At 49.7% G+C, this 12,048-nt stretch overlaps 1 protein-coding gene across 11 annotated transcripts in view; it reads left to right on the forward strand.

Annotated features, from left to right (window-relative positions):
• The window catches only part of Camta1 (calmodulin binding transcription activator 1), an 814,893-nt gene that overhangs the window by 536,094 nt on the left and 266,751 nt on the right, over positions 1-12,048 (forward strand). The window lies entirely within an intron of this gene.

Genomic DNA, 12,048 nt, shown 5'->3' on the forward strand with positions numbered 1-12,048 from the left:
TCAGCCAAGCACCCAACCCAGAAGGACAGGTAATTGGCCCATTGTGTGACAGCACCGTATGGTCACAGAACAGCTGGCTGAGCAAAGCCTTCTGGAATGGGTTTTTGGTGACATTGCTCCTCGTGCATGGGATACAACAGCACACTCCCGTCTGGTTGCCTTGAAGTGCCGGTCACTGAAGGCTGTCAAGGAAGCTAGTGTGGAGTTTCTTGTGAAAGGATGTAGATGCCATCGGACCCATGAACCTTCTCCTCGTTCACCAGGGAACCAAGTTCCCTGGTTCAGAAAGGAGGCAAGAAGAGCCACGGTATTCAGCCAAGTGACCTTGAGCTTGTGTCCCCAAGCCCAAACACAAAAGACATAGTGTCACCCAAGAGTCTGCAACATGAGCTGGGGTCCTCTGGCTCTTGTCTTCATTTTTATTGGCATGTGTATCTGTGCAGATGCATATGTGGGGGGGGTATGTACATATGTGTGTATGGTATGTACATATGTGTGAGGGTATGCACATATGTGTGTGGAGGTGTATGTGCATATATGTGTGGGGTACATATGTGTATGTAGTGTGTACATGGGGGGTACATGTGTGTGTGGTGTGTACATATGTGTGTGTGGCATGTACATATGTGTGAGGGGTATGTACATGTGGGGGGTGCATGTGCACACATATGTAGAAGGTGTCTTTCTTAGGTACTGTCTACCTTGCAGCTTCATCAACAGGTCCCATGTCTGGTATCCAGGTATCTCCATCTTGTTCATTTTTCCAGGTCCCCTGTCTTTGTGTGTGAGTGAGGAGCTGGGAATAGACCTGGGATTTCATGCCTTTTCAAGCTATGTTGTAGATGAACCCAAAGCTACACTGCATTTGGAGCACTCTTGTTGGAATATCCCAGACTCTAGGCACACAGCCATCAGGGGCTGCTCTGCAGTCCTGTGGCCTTCTGTCCAAGGCCGTGATAAAGGCAGCCGGGCAGGGGCCACATCTGGAGCTAGGCGTGTCACACAGGCTGGGTCATAGTCTTCATCGGAGAGTGACCCTAGCTGGGGGACACTGGAATCCTGCTAGTCAAAGCCTCCTTAGGGGCAGCAGCCCACTTCTAGCCGATGGAACCCGGAGATGCCTGGCCACCCCGCCTGAAGTTGCTTTTCTTTCTTGTGGCCTCGCCGTCCAGGCCATTAAAAAATCCATCCCTAAGCCCCATGACCTGGTGAGGGACTCATCCATGGGAACGGATGTCCCTGCTAGGATGTCCCTCAAGGGAAGCTTGGGTTGGGGACTGTGTCTGCTGGAGATGTTCCCTCAGAGGCTTCTAAGGCTTCCTATGACACAGATGACAACTGATGGTTGTCACCCATGTAGCACCTGGCCAGGTACTGTGCAAGGCAGGTGGGAGGGGTATGTACATATGTGTGTATGGTATGTACATATGTGTGAGGGTATGCACATATGTGTGTGGAGGTGTATGTGCATATATGTGTGGGGTACATATGTGTATGTAGTATGTACATGTGTGTGCGGTGTGTACATATGTGTGTGGCATGTATGACAGCACTCAGCTGTTCTACTTTCCCATGATGCATCTCTCTGTAGACAAACGGGCTTGACAGGCTAACTCCCTGGCCAAGGTCACAAATGAGTTCTGATGGAAGCTAAGCGTTTTGTTCAAGTCACAGGAGTTCTGACACATGATGCTTAGGTTCTTTGTCTTGCTTTTTTTTATGTGTATATGTATGCACACGTGTGCATGTTATGACATGTATGTGGAGGTCAGGGGACACCTTGGAGGAGTCAGCTTTCTGTTTCTACCTTGTGGGTCTCAGGTTGTCAGCCTTTGATAACAAGCCCCATGACCCACTAAGCCCCAACTTCTGCACAACAAAAACATCTCTAAGGGGAAGCAGCAAACTCCCCACCCCAGGGCTCTCTTGAGGATGCCCTAGTGGGGTCTCCTCCAAGTGCTTTACCTCTTGGATAAAGTGTAGAACATGTTTTGAGCTCAAGGTCCCTCGAGTGTGAAGGCCTGGACCTATCTGAGAAGCAAGGCTAGGTCAGCCACCGAGCACGAGGGACCCATGTCACAGATCTGTCGGCACTCAGCCTTGGGACAAAGAGCTCTCAAGGGGATGATGACTGGAAGCTTGGTGACTGGGGCCTCGTGGCCTCCCCTCCTTGAAGAAAAGCATTAGGGTTACTTGATAGCTGGTGTAAAGTGAACACAGATACAGTTTCTCACACTGTATCTGAGAAACTTGGCTTGGCGGCGACCGGCTTTGCTTCAGCTCTCGGTTTCAAAAGGAAGCGTCCGTCGTGGCTGGGAAGGCATGGGGGCGGGAGTACCAGGCTGTGCTGACACAGCAGTCAGAAGGGAGATGGGTGCTGCTGCTCAGTTCCCTTTTTATTCATCCTGGGGTCCCCGTCTATGGGGTGCTGCCACCCACATCCAGGGTGGGTCTCCCCACCTCAGTTAGATCTCTCTGGAGACATCCTGAAACACATGGCCAAAGGTGTGCCTCCTAGATGAACTGTCTTCACACTGGAAGCTATGGGAAATTGGGAGTCACTTGCCTGCCCCAAGGCAGGGAGGGCCACAGCCAGGAAAGTGTGACCATGAAGAAACCTATGGGCATTTGACCTTGGGGGGGTGCTGCAAGTGACCTCCCTGTGTGTAGATGGAAGTTTCTGTCCCGCCTGGTCCTGCAGCCAATTCACCCCAAATAAACACACAAGCACTCCATTAATTATAAAACTGTTGGCCGATGGCTCAGGCTTCTTATTGACTAGCTCTGTCTTAATTATTAACCCATTTCTATGTATTGCCACGAGACTGTGGCTTACCTGTAATCTGGCATGTTACTCCTTGGGCAGCATGGCGTCTCTTCCCGCCGTCCTCTCCCCAGCCTTCTCCTTGCCTGGTAGCCCCGCCTATGCTTCCTGCCTGGCTACTGTCCAATCAGTGTTCTATTCATCTGTCAATAAGAGAAACGCATACACAGAAGCCCTATCACCTGTGGCTGCTAAGCAAGAGTCACAGCTGCTGCAGGAACTCAGCATCCAGCTGGCCAGACCCGTAACTGCCTCTGGTCAGGAGCCTCCATGGGGCTCAGCATGGTCCTCAGAGCCTGCTGCATGGCTTTATGGGTAAACTCTCTCTGGCTCATAATGTCTGACTCAGCGACATCTTCAAGAAGACCCTGATGAATATTCATGGCCTGTGACTGTGGACTGCACACCATGCCCATCACAGCTCGTGGTTTTGATCTCCGGACTGGAGAGTGCTTGAACACGGACCACACAGTGTCGTGTCTATATCTAAAGTGGATGCTGTGTACATATAGCCCAGGAGGCTGCAAACCCCTCGTGTCATCAAAATGCAGATGCCACATGACACTCTGGGCCACAGGGACCTACCCGACTTGCTATGCTAGTTGTGACACATACTATACTTGAAGGAAAACTTCCCAAGCTCCTTGGAAGATTTGTGGGTCACTAATGTGCAGAGCAGGTGTATGTCGACACAGGTGTGTGTACATCTGTTGGTATCTGTTTGCAGGTGTATGTCTACACAGATGTGTGTACACCCGTTGGTATCTGTTTGCAGGGGTATGTCTACACAGGTGTGTGTACACCTGTTGGTATCTGTTTGCAGGTGTATGTCGACACAGGTGTGTGTACACCCGTTGGTATCTGTTTGCAGGTGTATAATACACAGGTGTGTGTACACATGTTGGTATCTGTTTGCAGGTGTATGTCTACACAGGTGTGTGTACACCTGTTGGTATCTGTTTGCAGGTGTATGTCTACACAGGTGTGTGTACATCTGTTGGTATCTGTTTGCAGGTGTATGTCTACACAGGTGTGTGTACACCTGCTGGTATCTGTTTGCAGATGTATAATACACAGGTGTGTGTACACATGTTGGTATCTGTTTGCAGGTGTATGTCTACACAGGTGTGTGTACACCCGTTGGTATCTGTTTGCAGGGGTATGTCTACACAGGTGTGTGTACACCTGTTGGTATCTGTTTGCAGGTGTATGTCGACACAGGTGTGTGTACACCCGTTGGTATCTGTTTGCAGGTGTATAATACACAGGTGTGTGTACACATGTTGGTATCTGTTTGCAGGTGTATGTCTACACAGGTGTGTGTACACCTGTTGGTATCTGTTTGCAGGTGTATGTCTACACAGGTGTGTGTACATCTGTTGGTATCTGTTTGCAGGTGTATGTCGACACAGGTGTGTGTGCACCTGCTGGTATCTGTTTGCAGGTGTATGTCTACACAGGTGTGTGTACACCTGTTGGTATCTGTTTGCAGATGTATGTCTATACAGGTGTGTACACCTGTTGGTATCTGTTTGCAGGGGTATGTCTACACAGGTGTGTGTGCACCTGTTGGTATCTGTTTGCAGGTGTATGTCTACACAGGTGTGTGTACACCTGCTGGTATCTGTTTGCAGGGGTATGTCTACACAGGTGTGTGTACACCTGTTGGTATCTGTTTGCAGATGTATGTCTATACAGGTGTGTGTACACCTGTTGGTATCTGTTTGCAGGGGTAGATTCCATGATGTTTGATATACTCATTGCAGTTTGCCTGCCTCCCGGGATACTGTCTGCTCTGTTCCTTGGGATAAGGAGCCAGTGGCTGACATACAATAGACCCACACATTCTTTGCTGGCAGAATGATCCAGTTGCATTTGGAAGGGGCCATGACCAGGTCTGGGGCAATGATTTTAGTCTTTTTTTAAAGCCACCCCATGCTCTGCACACAAGCCTAAGGGCACAGGTGCTGGGGAATACAGTGACTGGGCATGTTCTAGTCCCTCAGCTGTGGAAGCAGACCACTGACTTTATGGAAATTCCTGGCCTCTAAGGAACTATCATTAAATTTAATTAATTAAACTAAATGACAAATAAATGCCCACTGGAAGGGGACACCTTCTCTCTTCCTGTGGTGATTGAGAGGACTGAAGATACCTTTTACAGGAGCCAGCCTGGTGGACATCATGAGGATGGGCTAGCTCAAGGAGAATCGCCGTCTGTGATCAGACTCAGAAAATATGGCCAAAGGGTGCTTGTGATTGTGATGGGGTCGACACAGCTTTTGGATGTGGCCCAGTGAAAACAAGTCTGAGGACCTAGGACCTCTGGAGGCCATCCCAGGGCCCTCCACTCTGCCACCACAACCTGGCAGGCAAGGGACCCTGTGCAAACATGCACCCCTTCTGCACACAGAGAGATCACAGATGTTAAAAAGATGTGGTTAGTATCCTGCTTTTCTGGGTAAGGAAGGGGGTGGGGTCAGACAGTTTAAGATCCAGGCCAGGCAGCTCCAGCCACCCAGACCAGACTGTTAACCCCACCTGTCCAGTTCCAGGCTCCCCACTCTACAGAGCGTGGGATCCCTGTAGTCCCAGGGCTACCCCACGTTGGTCCAAAATACCCAGAGCCTCAGCTTTCCCATCTGCTAATTAGGCTGACTAGTTCTTTCTGTCTTCAGCACCCCTTCCTGGCCACCGTGAAGATCAGTTGCTATGAAATGGTCAGAAGGGAGCCTGGCCCTGCTCACTGCCACCTGTACCCACAAGCCACCCATCTGCAGACGGACTTCCCTTTGTTTCTCAGAAGCTGGCTGTGTATGTGCACGGCTCTGTGTGACTTCATATATAGTCATACCTGAAACCATAGCCGTCTCCCACGCATTGCTCCAAAACATAGATCTGGAAAAGCGTGTTTCAGGGGTTTGAAAGCCTCTGGGATGATAACTACCAACCAGTATCATGAAGGTAGAGAAAGACTTAAGTGGGGTCTGGAGAGAAAGCCAGGGCAAAGCAGCTCTCAGCCCCCCAGCTCCGGCTGCCTGGGTAGGGCAGGCAGGCAGCCTCTCCTGGAATGGGCATGCTTTGTTGATGGAGACGGTGAAAGTGAACTTGGAACTTCATCCCCTTCCTGCTGCTCTGCTTCGGTGAGATGGGGCCACGTGTTCAGCCTAACACACAACAGCTTTTGTCAAGGGATATAAATCTTCCAGTCGCCAGAATGCTCACTCTGCCTCTGTTTCCTGATCACCAAAATGGGCTACTACTTTTCCTGTCCACCTCCCAGGGCCGTTGTGAGTTAACTGTGATAAAGAGGAGAGAAGGACATCATAGAGCCAGGTGTCCGGTGCGTCTAAGATTCTGTATGTGCTGTACATTCATTCATTCATTCATTCATTCGTTCAATAGTATGTCTAGTGGAGAAAAGCGATCTGAAGGTAGAGTTGACCCTGTTACAGGAGAGCAGACACTCTGAGTGTTCTTACTCTATTAGACAAGTGAACTCCTATTCATCCTTCGAGGCTCGCCCAATGGCGCCTTCTTCTTAAGGCTACAAGAGTGTAATAAGCTGTTTGATAGCACAGCACCGCATGGTATCTTTCAGCAGGTGATCAGGGGTGTGCATTGGACTCCTGCATGCTCTGGGGTTATGCAGTGAACTCCTGCATGCTCTGGGGTTATGCAGTGAACTCCTGCATGCTCTGGGGTTGTGCAGTGGGCTTCTACATGCTCAGGGGTGTGCAGTGGGGTCCTGCATGCTCTGGGGTGTGCAGTGAACTCCTGCATGCTCTGGGGTTGTGCAGTGAACTCCTGCATGCTCTGGGGTTGTGCAGTGGACTCCTGCATGCTCTGGGGGTGTGCAGTGGGGTCTTCTATGCTCAGGGGCTGTGCAGTAGGACCTTCCATACTCTGGAGTGGGCTCCTGCTTGCTCAGAAGGTATGCAGTGGTGGAGGGAGACCTGATGAACATACATTCCTGTGCCTTCCAGCTCTGTGGTCCTTGGGTCCTGTGCTGTGGTCCCCTCCCACTGGTTCCTTTCTCATCTGCCCTGGGAGGCTGCTTCTCAGACACAGGTGTCTGCACACAGGCAGCTCTTCTCTCTTGCATCCACAAGAAGCATTTTAAAAGCATTTATCATGTAAACATGCATAGATACTTTTTAAAAAGAATTAAGAGCCCTTGCTTTCTGCCTCCTCTCTGCACTGCAAACTGCATGGCTTTCATCTCCCTTGGTCCCTGCAGGTTCTTGACATCGTTTTCCACAGTGCGAAGGATTTTCCTTTATCCCTTAGCTTACTCTCCCCTGATGAGCTTGGGGGAAGGGCCGAGGGGGCAGATAGAGCCCCGTGGTATGGGGTTATCCTGACTCACTCAACCTGCTGGCCACATAGTCACCTTGGCTACATAGGAAGTTGCAGGTTGGCCTAGGCTACATGAAACTCATTAAAAAAAACAAACTAAGGCAACTAAGGCAACCTACAGAGGACAGAGGGAAGAACAGCCCTGGCCTTGGTGACACTTTCTCATGGGTTACATTTTTCTCTTCCTTACATTGAGACTCCAGACAGCTGCATAGTCATGGCACAGGCTCCTGAAAGGTAGGGACTGGAAAGCATGGGAAGCGGAATCCATAAAAGTATCTCATTGCAGTCTGTCGGTGTGAGATGGGTCCACGGCCACGCTCTGTACTTACTTACAGGGGAGCTGTCCTCAGCCACACTGGCTCTTCTCTGAAATGCACACAGCAGTGTGAAGATTTGAGCCGGCAGAAGCAGCCTCTCAGAACATGATCTTCCCACCGGGGAGGGGGACAAGGAGTTAGGAGTACATTGCCAGAGGGAGTCAGAGTCCGTTGGTTCCAAAATCAGCTCCAGGAATGAGATCTGTGACCACACAGTTTATGGTTCTGCTTACTGACCGGCCCCCAGGGAAAACAAAATGTTCACTTCACTCCTATCTGGAGGGTCTAAGGGGTCCTTGGATCCCAGGGTTTAACTAGGCAGTGGCTTCACCCCATACGAGTCTGTCTGATCCAAAGTGAGTGGTTCAGGATGCCAGCTCTCAGAAGAAATCCTAGCAAGGTGGGATGCTTGCTTAGCCTGCATGAAAGCCCCAGGTTTGATCCCTGGTAGTTCATTAAGCTACGCATTGTCATGCACATCATGCAGGTCTGTAATCCCAAAGCACTGGGATGGAGGCAGAAAGGTCAGAAATCCAAGGTCACACTTAGCTACCTAGTAAATTGGAGGACAACCTAGGCTGCATGAGACCATGTTTGTGGGGTCCGGGGAAGACTCTTGCTGCTGGAGGACAGGATAGGCAGAGGGCACACAGGGGTCACATCCACCCCTGTTTCTCCCAAGTAAGCCCAGGGTGGGTCCCGTTCCCTTTAGTCAGCGAGCATCGAATCAGCCCTAACCCTTCCTAGATAATGCCACAGGGCCCACATGTAAACAGGTCTCCCACGACCTTTGGTCTCAGGCCTCACTCTCTCAGGAGAGGTGTCACTGGGGGGACTCCAGGTTCCCTTTTATCTGCCCAACCTGGAATAGCCAAGGAGCTGATCATAATGCTGTCACTCATTCCCATGTCTCTATAGACAGATCAGGGTGCCCAGCATGGTGCCAGGCACTAATGGGGGAGACTTGCTAAGGGTGTGCAGCACCTGAGCATGAGTGAGCTGGGGAAAGATAACATTCTCCTCACCCCTTGGAGGGTCTAGGAGGCCAAGACCAGCACAGGCAGGTTGAGCGGGGGCAGCGTCAGCCCCTGTCCTGGCTGCAGACGTAAAAATGATCAAGAGTGATCACCACCCAAAACTGCCAACCTGGGCTTTCCAGCTTGGAGCCCATTACCCACTAAATAACTACATTGATCTGATTGATACCATTTGTTAGATAACACAGAAGGTCCTGGATGGGGCTGAGCAGGGCCCGATTTACATGAAGATCATTTAAAAGATTAACTTTAGTGAATGCTTGGAGGTTTGGTGAATCCATAATTAATCAGCCTGGCTGGGACTTTGGGAACCAAGGGCTGGTAGGAACTCTGCAAAAGAGGCTGAGGGACCTGTACTTCTCTCCATATGGGGAGGGGAACCCCAAGATCCGAGTAGGAGCTTAGAATCAGATCGTTTCCATGCTTAGTTTCAGCGAATTAGCTTGTGTGTGGCTTATAAATAGGGGCTTTTGTAGAATTGCAAAACCTAAGCCCAAGAAAAGACCCAAGTGCTGGCCTCCTGGGAGGCAGGGTGAGATTGAATTTGTTCCTTGAGTCTGGCCTGTGTTTTCGTAATTTATCAGGGCACCAATAAGGCCCTTCTTGCTCAGAAGGGACCCTCGGAATCATGTTTTCCTCATTCAACATCCTGAGGTGTCGCTCCCACTTAAGCCTGGATGGAATCTTCTAGACTCACTCAGAGCAGCAGCATGGAGATCGGAGGAGGTTGCTCTCCATCCTCAAGGACAAGCGAGGGCTCCAGCCCGTGGGAGACAGGATGCTACTGAGCCCGAAAGAGCTGTTCGTTATAAGCCTGAACACGAGCTTGACCTGCTCTGATAAAAAATTAATACCAGAATGATGCAGACCCTTTTGGCTGCTTCCTAAGCCGCCCGCAAGTGTCAGGGAAGGTTCAGGTCCTGTTTGTGTGCACAGTGAATTCCTGCACACTTAGTTACTAATCTTGAGAGATTAATGCTGGGCTGTTCAGGTCTAGGGAACATGAATGCAATATTTATAAGTTGATTGTGTATAACCCAAACTTGGAATTTCAACAGCAAAACATTCGGAGAGCTGTTTTTTTTCCCCAACACTCTCCAGTGGTGATTCTTGCCAACACAGCCAAGCTCTGGGAAAGTCTACAGAGTCTAAATTGGAACATGAAGATTTCAAATAGGGTTACACAATGATTTGTTTTAAGCTGTATAAATAGTATTGTTTGGAAATTTGTTGAAAGGAAGTTTTGAAGGTCAGGTTCTGCCCAACATGGAGTGCATTCATATTTCATTTTCAATCTCTGGTCTCTTTTATAATCTTGAAAGCTTGGCTTCAGTAGGACTTTTAGTGACGTGGAGCTAAATGTCAGTTTGAGAACACCTTCCCCCTGGGGGTGCCCCTGCCCTCTGCACACATTGCTCAGTCCAGAGCACAGCATAATCCCAGCTGATCCCCCGGGAGAAACAGCATCTGATGGCCTTTGGGCCCCTGGACGTCGCAGCAGGAACCAGCATCCGCCCGGAAGTACAATAAGCTCTAGTTTCTTCCAGAGGATTCTCCAACCCTCATGCTCTTCTCTCTCTCTTTCTCTCTCTCTCTCTCTATCTCTGGAGAACACTCATAGCTTGGATTAGGGGGAGACCAAGAGAGATAAAGAGAGGTGTCATGATTTACATCAATGGAAAGCACTGTGTCTGTAGAAGGTGCGTTACCAGCAGGTGCGCCATCCAGGCAGCACCATTGGCTCCCACAAGGCCCTGGGGAACTGTGATCATAGGAAGCCATCTCCAGCAGGCATCAGGTCAGGTAGTCTGGGCAGGCTTCCTAGCATGCTGGCTCTAATGCCCTGGAAGGCAGGGTGTTGTCAAGGAGCTATGGGACTACCGAGCTGCTCCATGCTGTGATAGAGAAGCCCAGTGGTGTTTTCCCTTGACCAGTCATTTGATTTTTCTACTAACAGAACCTTTGAGTGTGGCCTCAGAAAAAGGGGTAGGCACCCTGTTGTCTTTGGAACTTTGCCAGAGTTACTGCCAAATCAGGAATTGTGTGGTTCTTGTGTCCTTGGTCTACCTAATTGCCTGCAGGAGCTCCCAGGCACACAGTCAGATCCAAGTACCTCGGCACATAGGTCATAAACTGTGCTCTGCACAAGCAAGGTTCAGTCTTTCTTTGGAAGCCCTAGTCTGAATGCACCCCCAACTCCTTCCTATCCTGTTTTCCTGCTCTGTCATCTCCACTGGAGCGTACCTCCTTTTCCCTAAAGTCCCCATCCTCACCTCATACCAAATCCAAGAGATTTCACGGCATTTTGTCTCCTGTCATACATCACATGATTTGCATTCATTCTGGAAGCAGTGCTGTCTCCGTGTGTTAGATTCCTCAAATATCCCCTGGGCCTGTCTCTCGTTGAGTCTATCTAGTACTTAGTCAGTAGAATCTCTTACGGTGTGCAGTTTGTGACAACACATGGTGTCTGGGCCTTGAGTACATACATGTAACATTGACTAAGGAGAAGACTTTGTCACCATCTGAGCTTTGCTGAGTGCTCTCAAGTCATGTCTCGACCACTGTGCTGGCAGAGTCACCTGGCATCCCCGCCGAGTTTCACCACTCATAGGTAGGTGTGTGTGTGCTTGAGTAAGCCTAAACCTCTGTGAATACCATAGTGGATACACAGAGGAGCAGTCGTGGGGTCATGATGGTGGTGTTGGGCACAGTGGTGATGATGATGGCAGTGGTGGTAACAGTGGAGGGGTGGCACTGATTAATGGGGGCGGCAACAGAAGCGGTGGTGATTGTATGATAAGTGAGACTGCTACGATAATGGTAGTGACGGTGATGCTAATGATGAAATAGTGATGGAGATGATGGTGGGGTGATGATATGGGTGATGCAGATAATGGTGAGAGAGGGGATGACGTTGGGGTGATGGGGAAATGATGAGGATGGCAATTATTGTGATGGCGGTGGTGTAATAGTGGTGATGGTAGGTATGGTTATTATGGTAGGGATGATGATATTAGACTGGATGATGGTGATAGTGGTGCTGATGGCGAGATACTGATAACTGTGGTGACAGTGTGCTAACGATAGGGATGATGGAGAAATAGAGATAACAGTGACGACAGTGGTGGTGATGATAAGGATGGTGTGGATAATGGCGATGGTGGAGATGGTGGTGGGATGGTGACGATGGGTGATGACGGTGATGGTGATGACGATGATGGTGATGACGGTGATGGTGATGACGGTGATGATGATGATGGTGATGATGATGATGATGACGATGATGATGGTGATGATGGTGATGATGATGATGATGGTGATGATGATGATGACGATGGTGACGACAACGTGGTAAGAGTGGTGATGATTATAATGGTGGTGATGATTCCCGGATAGTGGTGATAGTGGAGATGGTTCAGATGGTGGCGATGATGATATTGGATAATAGTGAGAATTGGGAATAGTATTGGGAATAACAGAGCTAGGTGGTGATTGTGGTGATGAT

This window comes from Mesocricetus auratus, unplaced genomic scaffold, assembly GCF_017639785.1.
Source record: "Mesocricetus auratus isolate SY011 unplaced genomic scaffold, BCM_Maur_2.0 Super-Scaffold_100042, whole genome shotgun sequence".
NCBI classification, from domain to species: Eukaryota; Metazoa; Chordata; class Mammalia; order Rodentia; family Cricetidae; genus Mesocricetus; species Mesocricetus auratus.